This window comes from Leucopleurus acutus (assembly GCF_964270905.1).
Source record: "Leucopleurus acutus genome assembly, chromosome: 14".
Classification (NCBI taxonomy): domain Eukaryota; kingdom Metazoa; phylum Chordata; class Mammalia; order Artiodactyla; family Delphinidae; genus Leucopleurus; species Leucopleurus acutus.
This window is the reverse complement of record NC_139156.1, coordinates 72,665,259-72,678,279: the sequence shown is the minus strand read 5'-3', so window position 1 is coordinate 72,678,279 and position 13,021 is coordinate 72,665,259. Positions and strand designations below refer to the sequence as shown.

Sequence of the window (13,021 nt, the reverse complement as noted above, 5' to 3'; positions counted from 1 at the left end):
TGATGCCAGGTCCTACCACCAGCCTGCTCCGGGGTGGAGCCTAACCCTTCCTGCCAGTCTAATGTGCAGCTGGGGTGAGAATCACTGCCCTATAGGATAGAGCACCTTCTGACCAACTGTCCCATATTCATCCCAGTGGGGGAAGGACACAGGTGAGGGAGGGAAGAAGATAAAAAGCAGCTGGCGGCAGGGAGTGAATGGACCAAGTGGGAACTCTCTGCCTGGGGCCCACACTCCAACGCAGCACCCAGCACTTGGCTGTCCTTTTAGCTCTACCCTGTCATCTATACTGTCAAGGACAAAGCTTACTTTACCCGCCATCCTCTCTACTTATCATCACTTCTAGGTTTCAAATGGAAGCAAAAGCAAAAATTCTTATAGGAGTGATGACCATGGTGAAAGTTAATTTCCTGCTTTTCTATAAAAGGGGAAAAATGCAGGAGGGGATCAATGCAGAAGGAGATCATGATACAAAAATTAGAAGATGATTACATCCATTTATCTGTTTTTTTTTTTAATGAAAACAGGAGAAAGTGGTATAAGACAGCATATCAAACAAGTAAACAAAAAAAAAAATACCTCCACCATGCTAACACACCTAAGTGAACTGAAAGGTTACAGGAAGGTAAGCATCTCTCTCCAAAGAATCAGAAGTTTACAAAACAAAAGAGCAGAATAATTGGACTGTCTCAGGAGAGCATGACTTTTATTTTTCTAAGCACCCTGGAGTGCAGAGGCAAAAACAAAGGAATGGACAGTTGCCTGCTCTCTCTTCACTTGTGACATTTGGTTCTGTCCCCAATGGTGGCGGCAATGCTATTAACCCCATCCTTTGATGTGGCAAGTCCTCAAAATCTGCTGGCTGGTTTCTGGCAAGGGAACGAGCACTTTCACCTTTGCAGCTCCAAAGAACACAAACATGAACACCATTGCCAGCCAGGAGAGAAAGAAGTCTTTTCCAGTCTCTCCCCATTGTCCCAAATGGCCACGCCTGGGTGCACTGCTTCTAGAGCGTCACGCAACCTCCCATAATGCCATCCGGCTGCTGCACAGCAGCCCAAGAAAAGCCCCAGGAGGAGCAGCTTCAAGAATCTGCAGGCAGCCTGTGCCGAGACAGTCACCCCACTGCTCTGGGTCCAAGCCACATGCCCCGGCCAGCCTCTGTAGTCTCCAGCCGAGCAGGCATGAGGGCAGGAGGGGAAACTTTGAGAAGATTCTAACGATGATGATATTGTTAATGGTGATGATGACAGTTACAATAAAGCTGTCAACATGACTATGATGTCACCTATCAATGTGGTCACATCAGCAAAACATCTCAAGTTAGGGGAACAGAGTGGGGGAGAAGCTGGGATCTTTTAGTAATGGTATTATGTGGTCCCAAAGGATGGTTAGAATTCCACTTTTCTGTTATATCAATAGTTACAGTTTCTGGGAATTCCCTGGCGGTCCAGTGGTTAAGACTCTGTGCTTTCATTGCCATGGGCTGGGGTGCAATCCCTGGTAGGGGAGCTGAGATTCCACAAGCGGCACGACATGGCCAAAAAAAAAGATACCTAAGATCTTGTTTTCTAAACTAGTTCTCAAGAAAAAATGGTGACTCTATGGGCATCACAAAAGCAAACACGGGACCCCATTTTAAGGTTGCATCTCCACAGAAGCATGTTTCTCATCATCAAAACGTATACTTTGCAGGGGATTTCAAACCTGGCTGCACTGTGGAATCACCTTGAGGGCTTAAAAATGACCAATATCTGAGCCTTCTCTTGACCCATGAAGACAGGATCTCTGGGGTTGAGGCCAGGTTGCTAAAGGGCTCCAGGTAATCTCCATGTCAAGTTCCTGACCGAAAGGAGTGCACCACCGCCCTAGCTTACATGATTGCTCTTCTTGGTGGACAAGCCTAAAATCAAAGACCTGACTGCTTTTAGTGATTTAAATTGATAGCTTTTATTTTTTAACCCACATCAAACATGGCTATGGAAAAAGATTTCAAATATCCTGAAATCCCAAAGGTATCATAATACTATCCTTTCTTAGGAATTCTCTAAACAGTGGAACTAAGAAAATTTCCAAGAATTAAATGTACTCTTACTTAGCCATATCAAGGAATAACTTTTAATTACCATTTTCTATTAACACTTTCTATGTATCAGACACAGTGCCAGGATTTTCAAACGTTACCTTTTTAATCTACATAAGATGTATTAGGAAGATATTAATAACCCTCCTTCTACCTGCAGTATAACCACAGGATTTTTGCTAGACTCTACTCAAGGCTCTCGCCATTTAACCCTAGCATTTATTACCTAATGCAGGTTCATAACTGGTCCGTAGGTTTGCATTCTTTTACTTTGGGAATTTGATTGGAAACTTTTTTTTAATGGATACTCTTTAACATAACTGAACATGCTAACATCCTTCAAGGGCTTACACTGGACAAACTAATGTCTAAATAATAATGATAACTTGACCACTTCAAGCACCTTTGAGAATAATACACAGAGTACTGTGGTCTTCAGATCTTCTTTGGCCCTAAGTCCCAAAAGTCTTTACCAAAGACATTTCTATTTATTCATAAACGTCTTTCGACGTTCCGGTAGCAGACACACACACACTCACAAACCACTAAACACTACTAGTTAAATCAGTATATGCACTCAGAGCCAGTATTCATCACTCCTTCTTCTATGTTCCCACTACATGTGGCTTGTGCCTCTCTTTTCTCTTTTTCTTATTTTATTTTTATTTTTTTTCCTGGCCTGCATTATTACTAGCCATTACTTGTCTTTCTCTTCACTATGCTGAAAATTCCTCAGGGTCAGGCCATACCTTATACTCTTTATGTTCTTTCCACATTCCTGCATGTAGTAGGCACTGAATAAATGTTTGCTGAATTTAACAGAAAAGGGTAGTAAGCTATAGTTTGGGAAGCAGTGCAAAGCAGAGGGCTAGAGGAGTGTTGTCCAAACTCTGTAATGCATCGTGGGTCGTCAGATCAATTGTGAATTGTGAGCAGCACCGTTTAAAACTGAAATTCAGGGGCTTCCCTGGTGGCGCAGTGGTTGAGAGACTTTCTGCCGATGCAGGGGACATGGGTTCGTGCCCCGGTCCGGGAAGATCCCACATGCCGCGGAGCGGCTGGGCCCGTGAGCCATGGCCGCTGAGCCTGCGCGTCCAGAGCCTGTGCTCTGCAACGGGAGAGGCCACAGCACTGAGAGGCCCGCGTACAGCAAAAAGAGAAAACTGAAATTCAGACTGAAATGAAATCGATGAAAGCAGAAAATACAAGAGCACCTCCTGCATCATGATAAGGGTTAAGCGCTACTTTGAAACTTGGCTTCAGTGTTTATACGCGTGCCTGTGTATGCAGGCAAGGTTGGGTTGTAAAACACATCACAGCCAAAAACACTGAAAGCCCCTCGTCTAGAACATGGACCCTGGAGTCATTTTTCCTGAGTTCCTAGTTGAGGTTAGACCACAATTAATAGCAGACTATTAGTCATGTGACTTTCAGCAAGTTAAAAACCTTCTCAGTTTCTTCATCTATAAAATGAGAATAGAATAGGAAGAACTTCTTCCTCTTAGGATTTTTATGAGGAATATGGGAAATAAACTCTATGAAGCACTAGGTGTGGTACTTGACACAGAGTAAATGTTTATAGGTATTGTTACTGTCGTGGCATCTTTTAAAGGCTTGCTTAGAAAAACCTGGAAGAGTTTTTCCCCCGCTCCAATTTCTCACTTCCCAATCGTACCTCAACTCAATATTTTCTGGCTTGCACGCATCCAGACAAGAAAAATGTCCTTACTGTGGTTTTTGTTTAATTTCTAAGTGCAAAAGACAACCAAAGATGATTATTCCTGCCCTCCTGGAGCTTCTGGCCTGCCACAAATGAGTAATGTGATTCAAAAATTATAAATAAAAATGAAAACATGATTTTACAAATCCATGTTTTGTTCATAGGATATTAGGAATTTAGATCTTTCAATACCCAGCTAGCTAATTCTTTCTGTTTTCCTCTAAAGATCTGCAACGATTCAGCCCTAACCACCCCTCCAGGATGTCCCCAAACCTGTGCTTCCCAAGCCACTGTCACAATTCGGCCCTTAAGCTGGGCTCCTTCCCTCCTGTGTGCCTTTGACTCTTCGGTCCCCGACCAGCTGCTGCAGGGCTGTAATCCTTTCTCCAGCTCGCCTTCTGGCAAACTCCGCCTCTTCCTTCAAGACTTAGCCTAAACGTCTCCTCCTACTTGATGCCATCCAGACCCTCCAACAGTTATTCATTCCTCCTCGAAGGTCTCACGATACTTTGGGCAACCTTTGCTCTTACTACTTTTATCACAACATGTTATTATTTGTTAAGGTATGTAGCCCACAAGCCCTAGCACTAAGTCCCTAGCACTGAGAACTGTACTTGGCAGACAGTGAAAGCTCAACAAATCTTTATAGAATGAATAAATGCATGAATGTGTAGAAAAGCTACTGCCCTAAATCTCCTGTATATCAAAATGATTCATCAAACAGCTTTCATTCAACAAAAAGAATTGAGTACATTTGGAAGGCATTTGTGTATTTCGAAGAAAATGAATTGAATGCATTTAGAAGGTACTGTGGAGTGAAGGTGGTGTGGTCCCTGCTTCCTTGGCACTTAGAGCCCGCTCGCATCGTTGAATCTGAAAGGCTAGCTAAATACACGGGTAAACATAAAGTTGATTTTTTTAATTCAAAGTTTTTACCAATATAATATCAGGTGGTATGTCTTCAATGATCAGATAATTACCCGATTCTTTCAGGTTTGGGTTTTTTTAATTAATTTTTATTGGACTACAGTTGCTTCACAATGTTGTGTTAGTTTCTGCTGTACAGCGAAGTGAGTCAGCTATATACACATATCCCCTCTTTTTTAGATTTCCTTCCCATTTAGGTCACCACAGAGCATTGCATAGAGTTCCTTGTGCTCTACAGGGTTCTCACTAGATATCTATTTCACACACAGTAGTGTACATACGTCAATCCCAATCTCCCAGCTCATCCCACCCCCTTCCCTCCTCAGTGTCCGTAAGTTTGTTCTCTACATCTGTGTCTCTGTTTCTGCTTTGTAAATAAGTTCATCTGTACCATTTTTCTAGAATCCACACACAAGCAATATTACACGATATTTGTTTTTCTCTTTCTGACTTACTTCACTCTGTATGACAGTCTCTAGGTTCAGATTAAATGTTAGACATCCAGAGTTGGTTGACACACTCTTGGAAGTGCAAGGGAGGGTTGACTCATCACTGGAGCCACGACAAGGACAAACTGTGGCTCAGAACTGTCATTGAGAGCCTTCTGCCGGTCCTCTGTCAGTCAGCTCAGTCACAATAAGGTATGTGGTTTCTCTGAACATGCCATGCTTCTTTTATTTACTCAGATGCTTCCTTCCCATTGTCAATGTCTGCTCTGAACTTTTCAGGTAGAGTCAGGCCCACTTGTTTGTAAAACAGCTCCCTGGCATAAAGGGAAGAACACATCGCATCCAAGAAACTCAGCTTTAAAAATAGTATATTAAAGAATTTAACCGCATAGTTCTCCTAAGAACCAGTTATTAAAAAGAATTTGGGATTGCAATCACATACAAGTCCACCAGTTTTGTTCTCATTTTATATTTTTGGATCCATATAAATACGCTTTAAAAAAAAAAAAAAGACCCTAGGGGATATACTGTATATGTAATAAGTGATTCACTTTGCTGTATACCTGAAACTAACACAACATTGTAAATCAACTATACTCCAATAAAATTTTTTTAAAAAGGGAATTCCCTGGCAGTCCAGTGATTAGGACGCTGCGCTTTCACTCTTGAGGGTCCAGGTTTGATCCCTGGTAGGAGAGCTAGGATCCTGCAGGCTGCATGGCTTGGCCAAAAAAAAAAAGAGGGAATGAAAAAAAAACCCTAAACTTCCGTATTAACACATCTCACAGAAGTCAAACCCTTAACTTACTCACCTTGTTGCAATTCAAGGACATCCCCAGGTAGCTCTCTGTTAAGAAGAGAGACAGACTACATGGTGAAATCTTTCCAGGGTAAAGATAATGAAGATTTCTTTGTCTAAACACCATAAGACAAGCCTATAAATACACCTTGTCCAAGTGGAAACCCGGATCGATTTTCCAGCTGATTATTATCTCACATTGGGGTGAGAAGGAAGGAGCAGGAAGGAAAATATTTAGAGATCAGCTCTGAGTCCTCGAATTAAACCGCACTAATTGTCCCTGAAAGGGATAATTAACACAAGCAGTTAACTGCTGGGGCCTCTGAATTATGTCAACAGCATGGCCATCGAAAAAGGGCATTCTTTGACCTTAAAGGCCTTGTAAATCTATCATAGTCCAGCATTTGCCAAAGAGCTCTTCCAAAGCTATCACACTTTAGGTATGGTGCGTACTGGAACGTGTTTCAGCAAAGGAGAAATGGGTTAGAGCTCTGATGGACTGAGTGTAGGATCATGGAACTCTGAAGCCAGAAGGAAGCCTGGAAATCATCTAGCACATTGACAGCATACGGGCCAAATCTGATCTCTAGATCTCTAGAGGTGTTTTGTTTGGCCTGCCCAATATTCTATTCTATTCTATTTAGTTTAATCTATTTTATTTTATTTTTTGTTTTTAGCCATTTTGAATGAATTGCCAATGTTTGCACATCAAAAATCTGAATTCCCGGATTTTTTTGAAAACTCAGAAGATCTGGCAACACTGGGTCCTTGTTCTTATGTAACAATTAGCTGGAACTGAGTAGCTCTGGCCCTCGTTGAATGGGCATGTTCTCTCCAGTGCCTTCCACTCCTTCTCGTCTCCCTGACACAGGACGTAGGTCGACTTGTGTTGAGAGTCTCACCTGTGCTCTCCCTACCTCCCACGCCGGTCTGCTTTGCTCCTCTGTGATGCCCATCTGCCCTGGGTGAACCTTGTGAATATGCTATCCTCGATCTTAAGAACTCCTCAATTTCCTCCTCTGTACAAGGAGCCTGAGGTTTAGAGATGTCTTATTAGGGGAGAGATCAGTCTCAAGAGCCCTTACTGACCCATCCAGCGAATGGCCACCTATTTCCAATCCTGCTCTCAGGCTCAGAAGAGAAAATAGTGGAATTCGTAAATCATTCAGAGTCCGAGAAAAGATGAAAAGATCTAGAGATTTAACAGAGTCATTATAGGCAAAACGAGGGCCAGACACTTAGACGCAAGTTGGTAGCATCATTTCCCTTTATCCCACCCTCATATCATGCTATGCTGCCAGGCTCTTGTTTCAGCTTATCTTGATTCCACACAACCCACAGCCCACAAAGCTCGGTCCAAGTAGTAGTGGTGAAGTTCTGGTGAAGAAATCTCCGATGATGCTATCTACACTGGTGTGTCCTTTTGCTTAGTACGTGCTTTGCATAACTTGCACACGATTATATAGAATCCAATCTGTTGTCTGAATATACACTTTAGCATGTCGTGTACAAACGAGTAGATTTGCTATACCACTTTCAGAGTAAAAAAAAAAAATCAAGACACATGGTATTATATATGGGGTGCTGAAACACAAAAAGATCTGGTGCATTTGGGGGGATCTGCTGGGAATAGTGAAAAGAACATATGAGATTGACACTGTTCCAGGGAATCTGCCAGGTCTGGTCTTTGTATTTAAGGCTGCTACATTCACTAATGCTTTTCTCATCTCATGTGCCATCTCTTCTCAAAGAGCTTAGGAGTTTCCTTTGAGTGGGTCATAAAAGTACAAGATCATGTAACAGTTTGAAGATGTGTTAAAACATTGAAATATGTGCCATTATTGACTCTGTAAAGTAAAATTAATCAGAATGATGGCTAATGTAATGGATAACGGTGACTACAGTTAACACACTGTGTTAAATATCTGAAAGTTGCCAAGAGAGTAGATCTTAAAAGTCCTCATCACACACACGAAAAAACTGTAACTATGTGTGGTGATACATGTTAATTAAACTTACTGTGGTGATCATTTTGCAATATACCCATATTTAGAACCATTGTGTTGTACACCTAAAAGTAATATGTTATATGGCAACTGTATCTCAATTAAACAAATAAACTAAAATAAAATCAGAATGCTGGGAATGTGGATGCAAAGAAAAAACAGAGAACCACTTCTACACGTAGCAGGCCCAACTGCTAACTACTATTAATAACAGGCATCATATAGTATGCCCCTGCCCAAAGGACAGGCTCTCGAGACAGACTTTTTGGGTTCAAATCCTGGTCATGCCATTTACTTAGCCGAGTGACCTTATTAAAATTCTCAGATTAAGATAAAAATTATGCCTCCCTAGATAAAATAAGGTATGTGGTTCAGTTGACATACCGTGTTTAATCAAGATGAAAAATAATCATCATTATTATTATCTGTAATTGAAACAGTGAACAGAAAGTGACTTTACCCTGCATAGTGGCTCAGGAGAGCGGAGGTGTTTTCCTATCCAAAGTTTTAATCAAACTAAAAGTTGTTATCCCATAAGATTCAGAGGGAAAATAACTGTTGGACTTGAATAAAGCATTGAAGGCTATCTGAAACACATTATTACTCTTTTACATTTATAGGAAGCAAATACTATTAAGATTTTATTCATTTACTTCTCTAGGGAAAGCTCACAAAATTGAACTTCAGGGAATAAACCACAGTTAAGGACGTTAACGATGTTGGTATAAATACAATAATAATGTTCAATCATATTTTAATTTCTTAGCATGGCTTGTCACGTCCTCCATAATCTAGCCCCATCCGACCTCCCAGCCTTATCTATCTTAAATTCCAGGCTCCAGCCGCTCCAAACTGCTCTGCTACCTTGGAACACACCAGACTTCCAGCAGCCCTCATTTCCATCAAGAAAATCCTCTTCCTCCTTCAAGTGCCGGCTCAAATGCTACACTCACCACGCAACTTTTCGCAGTTCTTAACCTTGAATAAACCTCTCCTTTTCTCTGCCAGTCAATAGCACACTATTGATGTCACTGCCATATGATTCCATGTTTACTACCTTGTATTATAGATATTTGTAAACATGCCTGTCTTTCCCACCAGACTAAACTCTTTGAAAGCACAGGTCATGTGTTCTTTCCTTGAACTCAGTTTTAAGTCACAGGTTCAATCTCATTATCTGCAGGGAATACGCTGATGTCTGCAAAGAACCTCCCAAAGAAAAGGCCAACTAGCTCAAAATAGATGCATTCTTGCAATCTTCAATTAAAATTAAAGCCACTAGGTGATACTTTCTTGTAAAGCTATAGTTAAACCAGCAAGACATTGTTTCTTTTGTACTTTCCTACTGGCTTTCTATACCCAACTGCACTGTATGAATTAAGCTCAAGAGATAGCTCGCTTCGAAAAAAGACTACAAAACCTAGGGGTTCAAAAGATTGAGGTGAGAAAATAAAGCTTGAAAATCTGACTACATCTAATTGTCATCCTCTAGCACTCGTTTCATGACCAGGTCCACCCCCAAAGCACCACCATCTGCCCTGATACAGATTCAGACACCCATCACCACCATCTTCTGAGTCGCAGTCAGAAATCAGAAAAGATTTCCTAGTGTCCTGATCTACCCCTGCATATCTTTTGTCCTTTTCTATATTCATCCCACCGACAGGAAGGGTCCTTGTTACCCCTCTTGCCTACTCACAGAAGAGAAGAAACAGAGAAGGACGTTCTTAGGCAGTCAGTGCAGAGTTGTTGCAAAATTGCAGGTTAAGCTATTTTATCATGTCATTTCCACTTCCCAGGGCCTTAAAAAAATATTTTTTTTTCTAGCAATGATATGGGTAACCCTGTTATCTGGATCCACGAGGTATTTAAAAGAAGGTGTAATCCTACCATGAATAATTGGTGCTTTCACTTCAGAATCTTCTCTATCTTCCTCAGCTGTTCTGAACCAGCCAGAACAATTCCTCACAGCTGAAGCCAACTCAAATCTAAGACACTTAGGACATAACCAAATGAACAGGATTTGACGGGACAACTGAAAATCCTACTGAGGGGAGGGGGAGGAACCCACCTGCAGTCTGAACTAGAATCCAGGTAATTCAGGATTACACCCAAACTCACTGTGACCCAGGAGACTGATCCAAAAAATATTATATTAAATAACTTACTATGTAAGTCATATGCATATTTAGTGTAAATCCTACCTAAACCTCCGGGATGGATGGCCTTGGGCTAGATTAGACAAGGCATCCTGAGAAACACTGATCTGTTTTTGATGACCGAGGTTTTAAGTGGTTGTTAGTTCCCTCCAAAGCCTCTGGCAGCTGCTGAAGCTAGAGCAGGTTGCCTGGGGAGAGCCACAGATGGAGCGTGAAGCACCAAGTCCTCCCAAGTTCCCGCTCTGTGTCCAGGTGGCCGAGGCGCCCGTGCCTCCTGCGCTCGCCCGAGCTGCGCGCTGCTTCCCTCCCAGCTCAGGAGCCCCCCGCGGGCGCCCCCAACGCGACCCTCCCGGGGACACCTGCGCGCACCAGCGAGGCCTCGCTGCCCTCTGGGAAACTGGGGCTCACCTGGGTCGCTTCCCCCCACCCCCTACTCTGCCACCAGCAGTCCCAGAAGCTGTCTCGGGAGTCCCGGAGCAGATGTCTTCCCTGAGCCCAATCCGAGGGCACCGGCCTCCCTCCAGGACTCCCTTTCTCCCCTCTTCCAACTCCGTGCCAAATGCCGCCCTCGGAGCCCCGGGAAAACTGGCCCACCGCGGAGAAAGGGTGGCGGGGGTCATGGGGTGGGCGCAAACGCACCGAGGACACTCTCAGTCCCCGAGACACACACTCCCAACAAGGAACCGGTTCCGAGCTGCTCGGCCGTGGATGGCAGGGTCGCCTCCTTCTACGGCTCCGAGACGGAGGAGGTACTTCTCGCCTCCGGGAGGCTAGGCAGACGGGCGGCCGCCGACCACTGGCACCCTCCCCGCGAGCTCCAGCCCTTTACCTGGGTACCGGCCTCGGCGGGTCTCCGGGGCGCAGCACAGGGCGCAGTGCCCCGGGCGGGTGGTGCGGAGAGGACCGCGGCCGCCGCTCTCCCCTGCAGCTCCGGGCCTGCCGGGCGGCTATTTATCCGGGGGCCCGGCCCCGGCCCCTGCCGGAGTATTGGGCAATCGGTCCCGCTACGCGCTGCCCCGCGAGCCGCCGCCCTCTGCCCCCGCCGAGCCCCGCGGCGGCGGCGGGGGCCACGTGGAGGGAGGGAGCCGGCCCCTCCTGTGGGCTCCACCTTCTCGTCGTGGTCCTCCTCCTCGGGAAGTTATTCCCTGTGTTCCCCCCCGCCCCGTCTCTCTTCGTTGCGGGGTACCCCGGCCAGTCTGAACCGGTTGTGACTGAGTGAGCGGGAGAAGGAGGCGGAGGAGAAGGAGGTGGAAAGGCGGGCGGTAGGGGCGCTGCTCCCGCTCTCGCGGCTCCCGGCCGGACCGGGCCGGCCAGGAGGAGGGAGGGCACTGCGGGGGCCGCTGCCCAGGCCCAGCTCCGGCGCGGAGCCACCAAGGCCGCGGGAGAGCGGGGCACCGCCGGCCACGGGCCCTCTCGGTGCGCGCACGAGCGCGTCCCCCGGCGCCGCTGCGCCCCGCCGCCCACCGCGTGCCCGCGCCGGCCCGCCCAGGACAGTGTGCATTTGGAGGGAGCCCGGGTCTGAGGATGAGTGCGAGTCTCCCCGGGTCTCCCAGGTTCCTGGACGGCAGGGCGCCCTCCTGGCCGGAGCTGTATCCCCAGCTGGCAGTGATCCCAGAGAGACGGGCACCAGAACTTTGTGGAGTCGGTGCTCCTGGGCAGTGAGGAGTGAGGATGCCAAGTGCTGCCCTTTGTGACAGCTCTATGGGAAAGGGGGGCGCCCCGAAGTGCACATAGTGTGCTGAGGGAGAGGGGCTGCATCTGAGGACGTTTAGTCTGTATGGCAGGTGAGCTGTACTAACAATACACTCCTATCTTTAGCTGAAAGGTAATGAGCGTGAGTGCTGAGATTCCCACAGTCACTGCGGCAGACTGGGGACAGTCCATAGGTGGGTACCTAGGGCTTACCAGGTGTGGCAACCCCGTAAAATGATGTGCACTTTTTGTGTTCCTGCGTATATAGGTCTTTCTGAGAAGGGACACCATATCTTCTACCAGCTTCTCAGAGGGGGCTGGGACCACCCATCACCGAAATGAACATTTCCTTTAGACACTGAACCTCCTCTAATTCTGACCTAGACAAAGACCCTACACCTTGCAAAGGGTTGGTTTCTGAAGTCCGAATGAAGCCGCATAAGCTTCCTGAGCCGCGGTTTTTCATCTTGCACGCGTCCAGAAGTCTATGTGAGGTGAAAGTTTCCAAAACACCTGTGGACCCTGGCCACGCTGGCGAGTGTTCTTACAGGTAGGAAAATAGCAGTTCATCTATTCGTCTCACATCATTCCTTTCCACTCAATTTACCGCCTTCCATTCAGGTTATGGGGAAAAGAATGGCCAGTGCTAGTTGATACTATTTTGTTTTGTCCTCAGAGGGAGAAAGATTAGAGGGAAAAAAGTAACAGTAAGAATCAGAGGAAGGTGGTCCCAGAAATAGTTTCTGGAAGGAAAAATGGAGAGGGGATACAATGGGGGCTTCTCATCCTCTTCTATTTCTGACCTGGTTTGCGGTTACTCAAGTGTGTTCACTTTGTAATAATGCATTGACCTGTACACTGATCATTTGTGTACTTTTCTCTACTTGTTTTGATAAAAGATATTTTTAGAAAGCTTTTTCTTTGATTCAGATACCCCCTAACCACCTGAGCAAATATCTTGATAGTTGGTCGGAACCAATCAATGTATATGAAATTACATTTGGGGGACAGGGAAACCCTGCTTGAAAAATAGTTCTGTGTTCACCAGTGGGTTTCTGAAGTTGCCATGTCCCTGTTCTCATCTCCACCGAGTTTTCCCAGATTTCTTATAAAGAGAATGTATGACCAGCATTCCCATGTTTGCTCAGACAGTCCACGCCTATCAACTGAGAACTGAAAATTAGCT

General features: G+C 45.4%; 1 protein-coding gene across 2 annotated transcripts in view; it reads right to left on the bottom strand.

The window, feature by feature from the left end:
* The window catches only part of SLC16A9 (solute carrier family 16 member 9), a 68,567-nt gene extending 57,425 nt beyond the window's left edge, over positions 1-11,142 (bottom strand). The window contains exon 1 of one of the 2 annotated variants that reach the window (XM_082854586.1): positions 10,973-11,142. The gene's annotated coding sequence lies outside the window, so the exon portion shown is untranslated. Of the gene's footprint in view, positions 1-10,782; positions 10,930-10,972 lie in introns of those variants that run through there. The other variant, XM_082854588.1, reaches the window with a different exon arrangement.
* Between the last annotated feature and the right edge of the window lie 1,879 nt (positions 11,143-13,021).